This window comes from Triticum dicoccoides, chromosome 7A, assembly GCF_002162155.2.
Source record: "Triticum dicoccoides isolate Atlit2015 ecotype Zavitan chromosome 7A, WEW_v2.0, whole genome shotgun sequence".
Classification (NCBI taxonomy): domain Eukaryota; kingdom Viridiplantae; phylum Streptophyta; class Magnoliopsida; order Poales; family Poaceae; genus Triticum; species Triticum dicoccoides.
The window spans coordinates 691,782,871-691,794,538 of NC_041392.1; positions in this window are offsets into that span (position 1 = coordinate 691,782,871).

The window sequence follows — 11,668 nt, forward strand, 5'->3', positions numbered from 1 at the left end:
CAACTCGGCTCTCCTCCTCCCCTTCCAGATCGCGCCGCCACCATCACCCCGCTTTCCAGATCCAACGCCATCCCCACCCACCACCGCCACGCCACCCACCGTCGACCTCGTCTCCTCCATCCCCCTTCCCTCACCTTCCCCATATCCACTAGTCCAGGCGCGGCCATGGCGTTCCCCCTCCTCCTCTCTGCTAGGGTTTGGATTTCCACCTAACCCTCCCCTGATCTGGCAGCCACCGGCGACCTCCCTGCCCGTCTCCGGTCTCCCCCACTGGTGTTGTCCCCACCCTCGATGCCCTTGCCCCGGGCGGCGCAACACCCTCTTCCCCTCCCCCACTCTCTTCCCTTGGTGCGCCACCACCGTCTCGTCGCCAAGGGCGGCTGCTCGTCAACGCGCACGGCTTCGAGATGTCAGCGACGGATCCGCGTCGGGCGACGATCCTCCTGTTCCGTGGCCACTTCGTGCCTTCTTCCCCTCTGAGTGCCGCGACGGACGTGCTCGACGGAGCGCGCACCGACAGGAGGGCGCCGCTCTAACCACGCCATGGAACTCGTCAAGGTGCCCCCTTCTCTGTTCCATTTGATTTGTATCTTGAGCCACATTTTCTACTTCCAGGAGATGCTGATCGGCAACCACATTTGTTTTGGTTAGAATTAGTGATATGCACCTGCATTTTCTTTCAGTAATTGAATGTGATGCTATCATTGCAGGTATAAGTGGGATACCAATGAGAAGCATCTCAAACAGGAGACCGGGCTGCTCAACATTCGTGCCGGGCTCGGCGTGTTTGCCAATCTGCGGCCAGCAACTGTGTTACCGCAAGTATATCAACATGCCATTTTAGTTCCACAACACTGCAGTCTGTACTTTAGATAGGTATTTGGCTTGGGTTGCATATGAGGCCACCTATCGATGGTCAGAGTGTGTCCTGCATCTCAGCTTAATCTGGATTAACTTCTTTGTTTTGATTAGGTAGCCAGTAGTTCAACTATATGGCCTAGATCGCTTAAGTTGGATCCAAGGCGATGTATCAAAAGCATTGGAGTGTCTCTTGTGTCCTAACATGATCTCTACTAGAAGCACATAGTTTAAATGAGCAATAAAATGCTAGCAAATGAAGTCATAGCTGCAAAATTTGGGCTGAATAGACTTGTTTGCTTCACTTATTCCTGGCTATATGCACTATGATAGGTCGATGGGACACGACTGGAGGGCGCACCGCGGGATCGACTACTTCATCGAGCCGCTCGTTCTGCTCGGCCTCTTCGCCAGGTCGACCTTGTCCATTCGTCTCAAAGCTAAAGGGTGTTTTCTTATCCTGTTTCTGCTTGAGGTTAATTGATTCGATGTCAGATTATGTGTATATACTTGCAAGTTCAAAATGTAGTATAATAGTGTTGATATAATGTAGTGATGGGCTTATCTTATAATGTAGTATAATAGTGTTGATATAATGTAGTATAATAGTGTTGATATAATGTAGTATAATAGTGTTGATATAATGTAGTGCTGGGCTTATTATGTGTATATACTCGCTTGAGGTTATCTAATTTAGCACACTGCTGATCTTATAATGCTACTCTGCATACTTAACTTGCTGCCTGGTAGGGGTTCCCCTTGAAGGATTAATTGTGCTCTGTATCCTATCATGATATATTCTCAGCGGTTTTACTGAAATTGTTGTAGTCTGAAAAATAGTTAACAGTTTCTCTATTTGGTACTATTAAACTGATAGTCAGAGAAACTGTTAAATTGTTGGTTTCATACTAGTCACAATCAACAGATGAATTTCAATACTTCTGTTTGGTACTATTTGCCACTAGTAAGAACAATTGTTTATGAAGCTAGTAAAAATCATGGAACTTAAAAGGTCAAATAAGTTGATTTATCTCTTTTCAGCCTTAACAGAGAAGATGGAGTTATCCGTTCTATTTAGCCTATTTTTACTTGGGTTGGATTAACCTGTGAACAAAATTAAAGTTCCTATAATACTAAATTAAATCTAGTTTCTGCACATCATATTGTTTTTCAGGTTTAGCACCTGAGCTGTATTCTTCCACATGAATGGAACCACTTAGGGTTGTTTTAGCACATTGTAGTTCCAGCCTGAGAGAAACTGCAATTTCCCCTCCAACTCAGTGATTATTGATCCACATGAATGACATGTTTTTAAATCTATTTCCTAATTTTGTGGTCTGCGGAACAAGGATGGTTGCTGTAGCTGCTCAAAAGTTCATTGCAGACATCGCAGACATTGCTGTTACTTACTATTCATTGCATTGTAGTTTTGCTGGAGATTTTTCTTAAGAGCCACTTGGATTCACGCAGCATCAGGAGGAGCTCAAGCACGACCACCAAGAGGCACCACCGCAGCAGCAGGTAGCACGTCCATATCCACCTCCCTCTCCCTCTGCTCCCAATCCTTTTTATTAGAATATACTATGTACATTCTGAACCCCCTAATGTGACACAAGTATATGCACATGCTATGGTTAAGTGTTTCTTGTGTATGGTAAATAGGTTGAGCACCCACCGCTATGTGATGCTATTTTGTTTAGGATTTTGTTCCTCTATGCATGTAATCTCCAGATCATGCTCAAGCATACACACATGGTTGATTTGCATGGAACGATTACTACTAACTAAAGAAGGAAGCATACTTCTTCACATAAAGGAAGATGTCTGTTTTAGTAATATAAACAAATAAAAAAAGATTGTTTGCATACAATTAGATCATTCTCACTTATTAGTTGATGAGTTCAAAGTATGTAGAATCTTTAGTTCTCTGGTTATATTATAGTCAGAATTATACTGTGTGCATGATTTTATCCATTGCTGGTACTATGGATAGAGCTTTGTGTGTAATCTGGAGTTGTTCTTGTTATTGTTCTATCCATTTTATTATACTGTGTGCATGATTTTTCCATTGCTGTTGCATGATTTTATCAACTGGGAGCTTGTTCTATATTATTCTATAATGAATCAGCTAATAATCTGGAGTTGTTCTTGTTATGCATTGCTGGTACTCCATTTTACTCCAGTTTTTCTAATTCTTCTTAGCTGATTCATGTAACAGGGCGATCATTGAGGGCATGCAGTCGCTCTGTTAGCCCAGTCCTGACTATGGCCGTCCAGTGAGTCCGGCATTTGATCTCTATCGAAGGAGCTCCATGCTGAAGAAGAAAACACTTGTAGAGCTTGTAACATTACTTGGAGAGCTTGTAAAGTATTGTAGAGCTTTGCATTTGTAGAGCTTGTAAAGCATTGTATATGTTGAGCTTGTATTACGTGTCATTTGTAGAGCTTGTAGTGAATCTGGCTATTGTTATTTGAATTATTATGTGTGTTTTCTGCTTGCCTATTTAAATACTGGTTATTTTCTTACTATGAAATTCAAATATGATGTCAAATTGAAATATGAAGAATCTGAGCCTAATAGCTGGGACCCATTTATCAGAACCTGACAAGTGGGACATGTTTGACTAATGGATCCATTTTATAAAAAAAAAACTAAAACTGCTGGTACAAAAAGGCCTTGGCCCATAAAATAAAAAGGCCAAATTGTAGGGCTTGGCCTGTGTAGTTCACCAAAATTAGCAGCGAAAAAAATATAAATGGGCCGAATTAATGGGCTCGGCCCATATACACACCGAATTGGACCGGGCTGAATCTTGTGCCACATCAGATTGCCACGCTGGATGCCTAGGTGGCCTGGGGAGGTTGCTAGTGACCAAAACGCCACAGTAGATGTATTTTGGTCATAAACGTCTACGACCATTCCAGAAGAAAGGTCGCTATAGTCAGTTTATGACTGCCAGCTTTTGACCTTATGTTTTTGGTCACAAAAAGGTCATAAATTGAAAATAGTGACCATTCAGTGACCAATAGTGCTGGTCACAAGTTGACATATTTCTTGTAGTGTCGCCAGTTGGGATTGTTAGAGATGTTGAAGTCTTGTGTGGGAAAATTAAATATCCTACTGATTTTCTTGTTCTTGCTTCCCCACAAGATGACTTTTGTCCCATTATATTTGGTAGACCCTTCTTGAATACTGTTAATGCTAAGATAGACTGTGAAAAGGATATTCTTACTGTTTGATAGCACACAAGGTGTTCCTCCAGTATTCGGGAGTTGCATAATCTCATAGTTAGAGGAATATGTAAAAGTCGTGAAGAAAGCAATAGCAATAAAACTTAACGATCATTATGCTATGCTAACGGGTAGGTCTTGTCCATCACATCATTCTCCTAATGATGTGATCTCGTTCATCAAATGACAACACATATCTATGGTTAGGAAACTTAACCATCTTTGATTAACGAACTAGTCTAGTAGAGGCTTAGTAGGGACACGATATTTTGTCTATGTATTCCCACATGTATTAAGTTTCTGGTTAATACAATTCTAGCATGAATAATAAACATTTATCATGATATAAGAAATATAAAATAACAACTTTATTATTGCATCTAGGACATATTTTCTTAAGTGGTAGCATGATCTTACGATTGCCCCCCCCCTCCGCTTTAGGCGTTATGCAGACTCTTCATGTTTTTGTATTTTGCCTTTTTATTTTTTATTTGTGTGAGAAGACCTTATTTGGCTATGCGCATCTTAGTAATGCAGAGCCAGGTGTAATGCTTAAATCTTTTAAGTAATAAAGTGCCCTTTTTTGAAAAAAAATAGTGTCCATGTTTCGAACGAAAAACACCGCCTTCCACACGTAACTCCATTTTTAAAGCATTTCAACTTCAAACTTTTTCCATGAGTAACACACACCATCTAAACCCTAAATCTCAAATTTGGAATGATTCTACGTTTAGTAAACATGTGTTTTCAAGTATTTTCTAACTTATGATATGTGTAGCGGGCTGGTTTTAATGCCCACCACTGCAAACTTTTGGAATTTTTTGGAGAAACTTGACGCGGGTTGTCGAAACATATGTGCGGTGGGCATATTTCTTGCCTGCCACTTGTTCATGTTAAAGAAGTGGATGACCCTATCCCAGCGCCACTACTAGTTTTTCTAAATAGCAGTAGCGGGTTCCAAACCCTGCCCGCCACTAATTTAAGGCCACCTATAAGCCTTTTCCCAATAGTACATGTTGTTATTAAATATTTTAGAGAAAAGAAATGTGTTAATCATAGGCTTATTAGATGGGTTTTATTGTTACAAAAATTCGATTTGCATATTGCTGATAGAAGGGAGATGATAATCCAGTGGCTGATAATTTGTTTAGAATGGAAAACATACATGCTGTCTATACCTCTTAATAATAGTTTTCATGATAAGCATGTAGCAGCTTTAATGTTTCTTCTTGTGGGAAGGAGCACATGCATCTACCACACACCCTCTATGTGAACGCACGTAAGCATATAAGTTATATACAGTTTTTTCACATCCAATTTTGTCTTTAATTTTTCTTTCAAAACATTTTAGAAAAGTGTTCCTATATCTTTCAAAAACTGTTTTTAGTTAACCATCTTATGTTTGAAAATCATAAAATGTTTACTTTGTACTTAAAAAATGTGTTCACCTATTTATGAAAATGTTCATCATGCCTTTTTATGAAAAGCATTAATGTATTTATTAAAAATGTTTACCATGTACTATAAACACGTTCGTGGTATATTAAAAAATGTTTACCATGTATTACATAATTTTTCATCATCTATTCGAAAAACATTCACCATGTATTTAAATGTTCATCATGTGTTTAGAAAATGATCATCATGTATTTTTTTAAATGTTCACTATGTATTTAAAAAATGTTCAACATGTATTTAAAAAAACAATGTTTGTGCTAAAAAGTATTCACCATGTATTTCATAACTTGCACCGTGTATTTAAGAAAACCGTTAACTTGCATTTCATAAATACTTAACATGTATTTAGAAAACTTTTTAAAAATGTTCACTTGCATTTGAGAAATATTTAAATGTGTCTACAAAATGTTTAACCTATATTTGAAAAATGTTAATCGACTATATGAAATCATGTCAACGTGTATCAAGAATAATAAAATAAAATATGAGGAATAAATGAGAAATAATTTTTTTAAACAAAAATAAAAAACCGATGAAACCATAAACCGGTGGAGAAAAGCAATAAAAGAACAAAATGGATGAAATGTTGCAAAGAATGCATGGAAGGTTCCCAAATTGTAGAAGGCAACATTATTGGGTCGGGCCACTCAAAACAGACGACACGGTAGGCAAACGGTGGATCTATCATGTAATAAGGGTGACATAGCTTTTATGGACAATAATTAGAAGACTTTGTTCTTGATAGATAGGCTCACGGGCTAAGCATTTAAACCTAAAATCTATCCAAACCAGTTTAGGAACTAAACATTTTTCTCTTAAAAACGATAAACCAAACACTTGCACTAAAAAAGGGCAAATGTTATATCTCGCTCAAAAGCAACACTAACATACTTCACGCTAAGGGATTTACCCCCCACGTTTAGGTACTGGGCTGGTCCATTTTTATAGTTTTTCCTCATTCGCTGGTTACAATCAAGTTCGCACGCCAGATCTACAGAGTCCGCTACGAGAAACTACCGGATTGGTGTGCAGTTTGCTGGCACCTTGTCCATGTGTTTAAGGAACACGGTGATGGAGTTCATCCACCGTCAGCCTTGTACTTCAAAGATCTCCGGGCTACATGGGCAATGCGGATGGGAACTGGCCCCGGTGGGGGTCGGGGACGTGGGGGAGGAAGAGGCGCTCGAGGTGGAAGGGCAACAGCTGGGGACGCATGGCAGACAAAGCCGGTGGACATGGAAACTACTATCACTGACCAGACTGGCACGGAGGAGGATATTGATATGTTTGAGGCAAGCAGGAAGAGAGGAGGCAGGGAAGAAGTTATCCAGGGAAGTGGCATTCAACAACAACTGAATTTTTTTGACAATCCACTAGCGATTGTGCCGTCATCAGCAAACCCTACCAGTCCGCCCCCCAAGAGGGACCCGAAGAGAGTCAAAGCATCAGAAGAAAGCGAAGGAAGCAATGCAGCAGCAAAACCAAATGAGGCGGGCCCCTTTGACGGGCGCCGCCGGGCCCAATGAGTATCCTAGTGTGGAACTGTCGTGGTGCTGGCAAACCAACGACGGTTCGAGAGCTTCGCAATATGGCGAAGCACTTTGCCCCCTCTCTTGTATGCATTGTTGAGACTCAATTAGAGGGTACTCGTGTAGAAAATTTAGCAGAATCATTTGGTTACAATAAAGGTTTTGCTGTTAGTAGTTCTGGTAGGAGTGGTGGCATAGGCTTGTTTTGGAATGACTCAATAAAGGTTGAAATTATTGGTTACTCGGAGTACCATGTGGATGTGGAAGTGGATTCTTTGCTTGGAATTCATGCAAGATTTACCTTTATCTATGGAGAGGCCCAGGCAAACGAGTGTTTCAAAACGTGGAATATGTTGAGGGGTATATCCAGCTCCAGTGCTCTGCCTTGGGCGGCCTTGGGGGATTTCAACGAAGTTTTAAGAGCAAAAGAACACGATGGTATTGGTAACAGGAGCCAGGCGCAGATGGATGCGTTCCGGGATGCACTCGATACGTGCGGATTAGCGGACATTGGTTATCAGGGAAATCCTTGGAATTTTGAAAAGAGAGTCACAGGAGGCACGTTGCCTCACCGGCTTGGTCATTAGCGTTCCCGTTTGCAAAGCTCGAACACAAGAACACAGCTAGCTTGGACCATGCGGCAATTGTTTTAACTCTTGCTGATGAGAGTGTGGTTAATAAGGGACCATAGCCATTCAGGTATGAGCTTATGTGGGAACGACACCCTGACTTTCTTGAACTCGTCAACGAAAATTGGAACAAAGCTGCTGCTAACACAGTGACGGAGTTAAAGGCGAAGCTGAATGACTTGTTGAAGGGTCTAGCAGTCCAGGACCGAACGGAGTTCGGATCAGTGTTAGCAGAGATAAAAAATCTAAAGTCTGATCTTGATGTTTTGCGTTCCCAGCCAGGCAGGATGGGGCCGACTCACCTTGAGACAAAAGTGATGGACCGGCTGGTCGAGTTATACCACCGCGAGGAGATCTTGTGGCGTCAACGGGCTAGAGTTGAGTGGCTGTCTCATGGGGACAAAAATACCTATTTCTTTCACCTACGAGTGAGCAGAAGAAGGAGGAAGAATAAGATAAAAGCTCTCTTGCGACCTGATGGTAACCTCATGGAGGAAACAGAAGAGATGGAGGACATGGTAAATTCTTTTTATGTAAACCTTTACACTTCGGAGGGAGTTCATGATATGGAGATAGTGATTGGTACAGTGCCAAGGAAAGTAACGGACGAGATGAATGCTCAACTAAATGCGCCCTACTCACAATAGGAGGTGAAAGAGGCCCTTTTTCAAATGTTCCCCATGAAGTCACCTGGACCCGATGGCTTTCCCGCTCATTTTTTCCAACGACATTGGGGTGTGTGTGGCGAAGAAGTCACAAAGATGGTGCTGAGTATAGTAGAAGGGAATGAGTCGTCAGAAAGTATCAATGAGACTATTCTAGTCTTGATCCCCAAGGTAAAAGATCCAAACCAGTTAACCCAATTCCGCCCAATCAGTCTTTGCAATGTTTTATATAAAATTGCTTCAAAGGTGATCTCGAACCGGCTAAAAGTGGTACTCCCTGATATTATTAACCCGGAGCAGTCAACTTTTGTTCCGGGTAGATTGATCACTGACAACATAATTGCAGCGTATGAATGCCTACATTTTATGAAGAGAAACAAAGCAAAGAAGAATCAGCATTGTGCTCTTAAGCTGGATAGGATGAAGGCCTATGACAGGGTAGAGTGGGCATATCTTCGAGCTATTATGGTGAAACTTGGTTTCACACAAAGATGGGTGGAGATTGTCATGGGCATGGTTACTTCAGTAAAATTCTCGGTGATGTTCAATGGTAAGAAGTTGGAGCAGTTTATTCCTTCATGTGGAATCAGACAGGGGGACCCAATCTCCCCATAGTTGTCCTTGTTGGTAGCAGAGGGCCTTTCGTGCCTGTTAAAATCTTGAGTTGAGTCATCAAACCTTAAGGGAATACAAGTGGCACCTTCGGCGCCGCATGTAAACCATCTTCTTTTTGCAGATGACAGCCTGCTGTTTTTCAAGGCGAATAGTGTGGGAGAAGATGAGGTTAACCAGGTCTTGGATGTTTATTGCCAAGCAACAGGGCATCGCATAAATTATGGTAAATCCTCAATATTTTTCAGTAAGGGTGTTCCGAAAAGTATTAGAGATGAGATCAAGCAAACCCTTCAAGTCCCCAACGAAACTTTAAATGAAAAGTACTTGGGTATGCCTTCTGATGTTGGTTCATCAAGGAATGGAGCCTTCAAGTTTTTGAAAGATAGATTATGGAGCAAAATTCAAGGATGGATCGAGAAAACACTCTTGGCAGCAGGCAAGGAAGTGTTTGTTAAATCGGTGGCACAAGCCATCCCCGTTTTCTCATGTCTTGTTTTAAACTCCCGAGGGGACTATGTGAACACCTAAACATTCTAATAAGGAAGTTTTGGTGGGGAAGCAAAAACAGACACCGGAAACCAAGTTGGGTATCCTGGGAGGCGATGACACAACCAAAGGCGATGGGGGGTTTAGGCTTCAAAGGTTTTGAGCTTTTTAACCTTGTCATGCTAGCTAAACAAGGTAGGAGGATCATGCAACAACCAAACTCGTTTAGCGCCCAAATTCTCAAGAGCGTGTACTTTCCGGACTCAACGATCTTGCAAGCACAGTTGGGATCCCGTCCAAGTCAAATTTGGAGGGCTATCAAAGAAGGAGTTGATGTTTTGAAGCTTGGTCTTATTAAGCGCATTGGTAACGGGAATTCCACGGATGTATGGTCAGACAACTAGATCCCTAGAGATGAAATGCTATGTTCCTACGGTAGCAAGATTGCTAACCCGGCAAGGCTGGCCTCCGACTTCTTCAGCTTGAGCACCGCTGCTTGGGACAAGCAAAAATTTGAGCAAACCTTCATGCCTATGGATGTCGAAGCCATCCTAGCTATTCCCATTAGCACCCGAAACTTTGATGATTATTGGGCATGGCACTTCGAGAGAAACGGCAAGTTCTCAATTTGCTCGGCATATCGGATGATGGTGGCCATACGGAACCGTAGAGGAGCTTGGCTCGAAGAAGCAGCCGGACCCTCGACTAGGAGAAGTGAGGAGAAGTCATGGAAGCAATTATGGAATGTGCGGGTGCCAGCTAAATTCAGAATGTTCCTATGGCGGTTAGCTAGGCAATCCCTTCCCACCGAGGATGTCCGCGCTCACCGCAACATGTCGACCTCTAGCTCGTGTGCCTTTTGCGGTGCGAGGGATTCCTGGAGACACTCTCTCCTTGAGTGCTCAGTCGCAAGATGTGTATGGGCTCAGGAAGATGGTGAAACGGTGGACTGCATGATCGCAACGTCTGAACCAACTGCAGGACAGTGGCTTTTCACCCTCATGGCGTCCTTGGATCATAGTATGTTCGTCCGTATGGCAGTCACTCTATGGGCAATCTGGACAGCACGGCGAAAATATATACATGAGGGGATTACTCAGAGTCTGCAGGCCACTTCTCTATTTGTCAGCAGATTTTTGAAAGAGCTAGAGCTGAGTAATACTACTCCTCAACGCACTTTGCAGGTTGCCCCTCGAGGAAATGTGTCAGCACATGCAAGACCCAGAGCGCCACCGGTGGGATACGTCAAAATCCATGTGGATGGCGATGTTCTACGCAACCGGCGAGGTGCCGCGGCGGCTGTCTGCCGTGATCAGGCGGGTAAATATATGGGAAGTTCGGCACTTGTCGTTCCAGGGATAACGGACCCGCCCACGTTGGAAGCAATAGCGTGTCGTGAAGGCCTTGCTCTGGCGGAGGATCTTCTCGTTAGGAATTTAATCATCGCTTCGGAATGCAAGCGGGTTGTTGACGACATCAAGCTTGGCAACCAGGGCGCTTATGGTTCTGTGATTACAGAGATTAAACTTCGTTCTTCGGATTGCACTTGTAATTTTGTTTTTGAAAGCCGCTCTTCGAACGGCGAAGCTCATAGTCTAGCTAAGCATGCACTTTCTCTCGGTGCGGGGCGCCACACTTGGTTGGTTAACCTCTACAATCCGATTTGTATCCCACTCCATGTGGATTATCATCAATAAAGCTTAGTATTGCCCTCAAAAAAATTTTGTTAGGTTTTTTGGTTTTTCATTTTATTCACAGGTTTTCCTTTTTTTTCCACCGGTTTTCTTAATTTTTTTCTGGGTTTCATTGGTTTTAGTCTACTTTTACTTTTCCTTTTTTTTCACCTTTTTCTTTGTTTTTCTGTTGATTTTACTGGATTTTTCTTTCTATTTCTCTTTGGTTGTACTTGTTTTTGTTTTTTAGTTTCTTTGTTGGTTTTCATTGGTTTTCGTATCCATGAGAATTTTTTTCCTATATGCATTTTTAACATATTAGAGATGCTTGATTAGAATTTATCAAATACTCCCTCCCTACCAGTGTCAAAAAACATCTAACATTATGGGACGGAGGGAGTACTTGATTAAAATTTTACCAATGCTTGATTATCATTTTTTAAATACATGACCAACTTTTTTCATACATATTCTCTATATTTTAACACATTTTCCGTATACATGAGAAACATTTTTCTATAAAC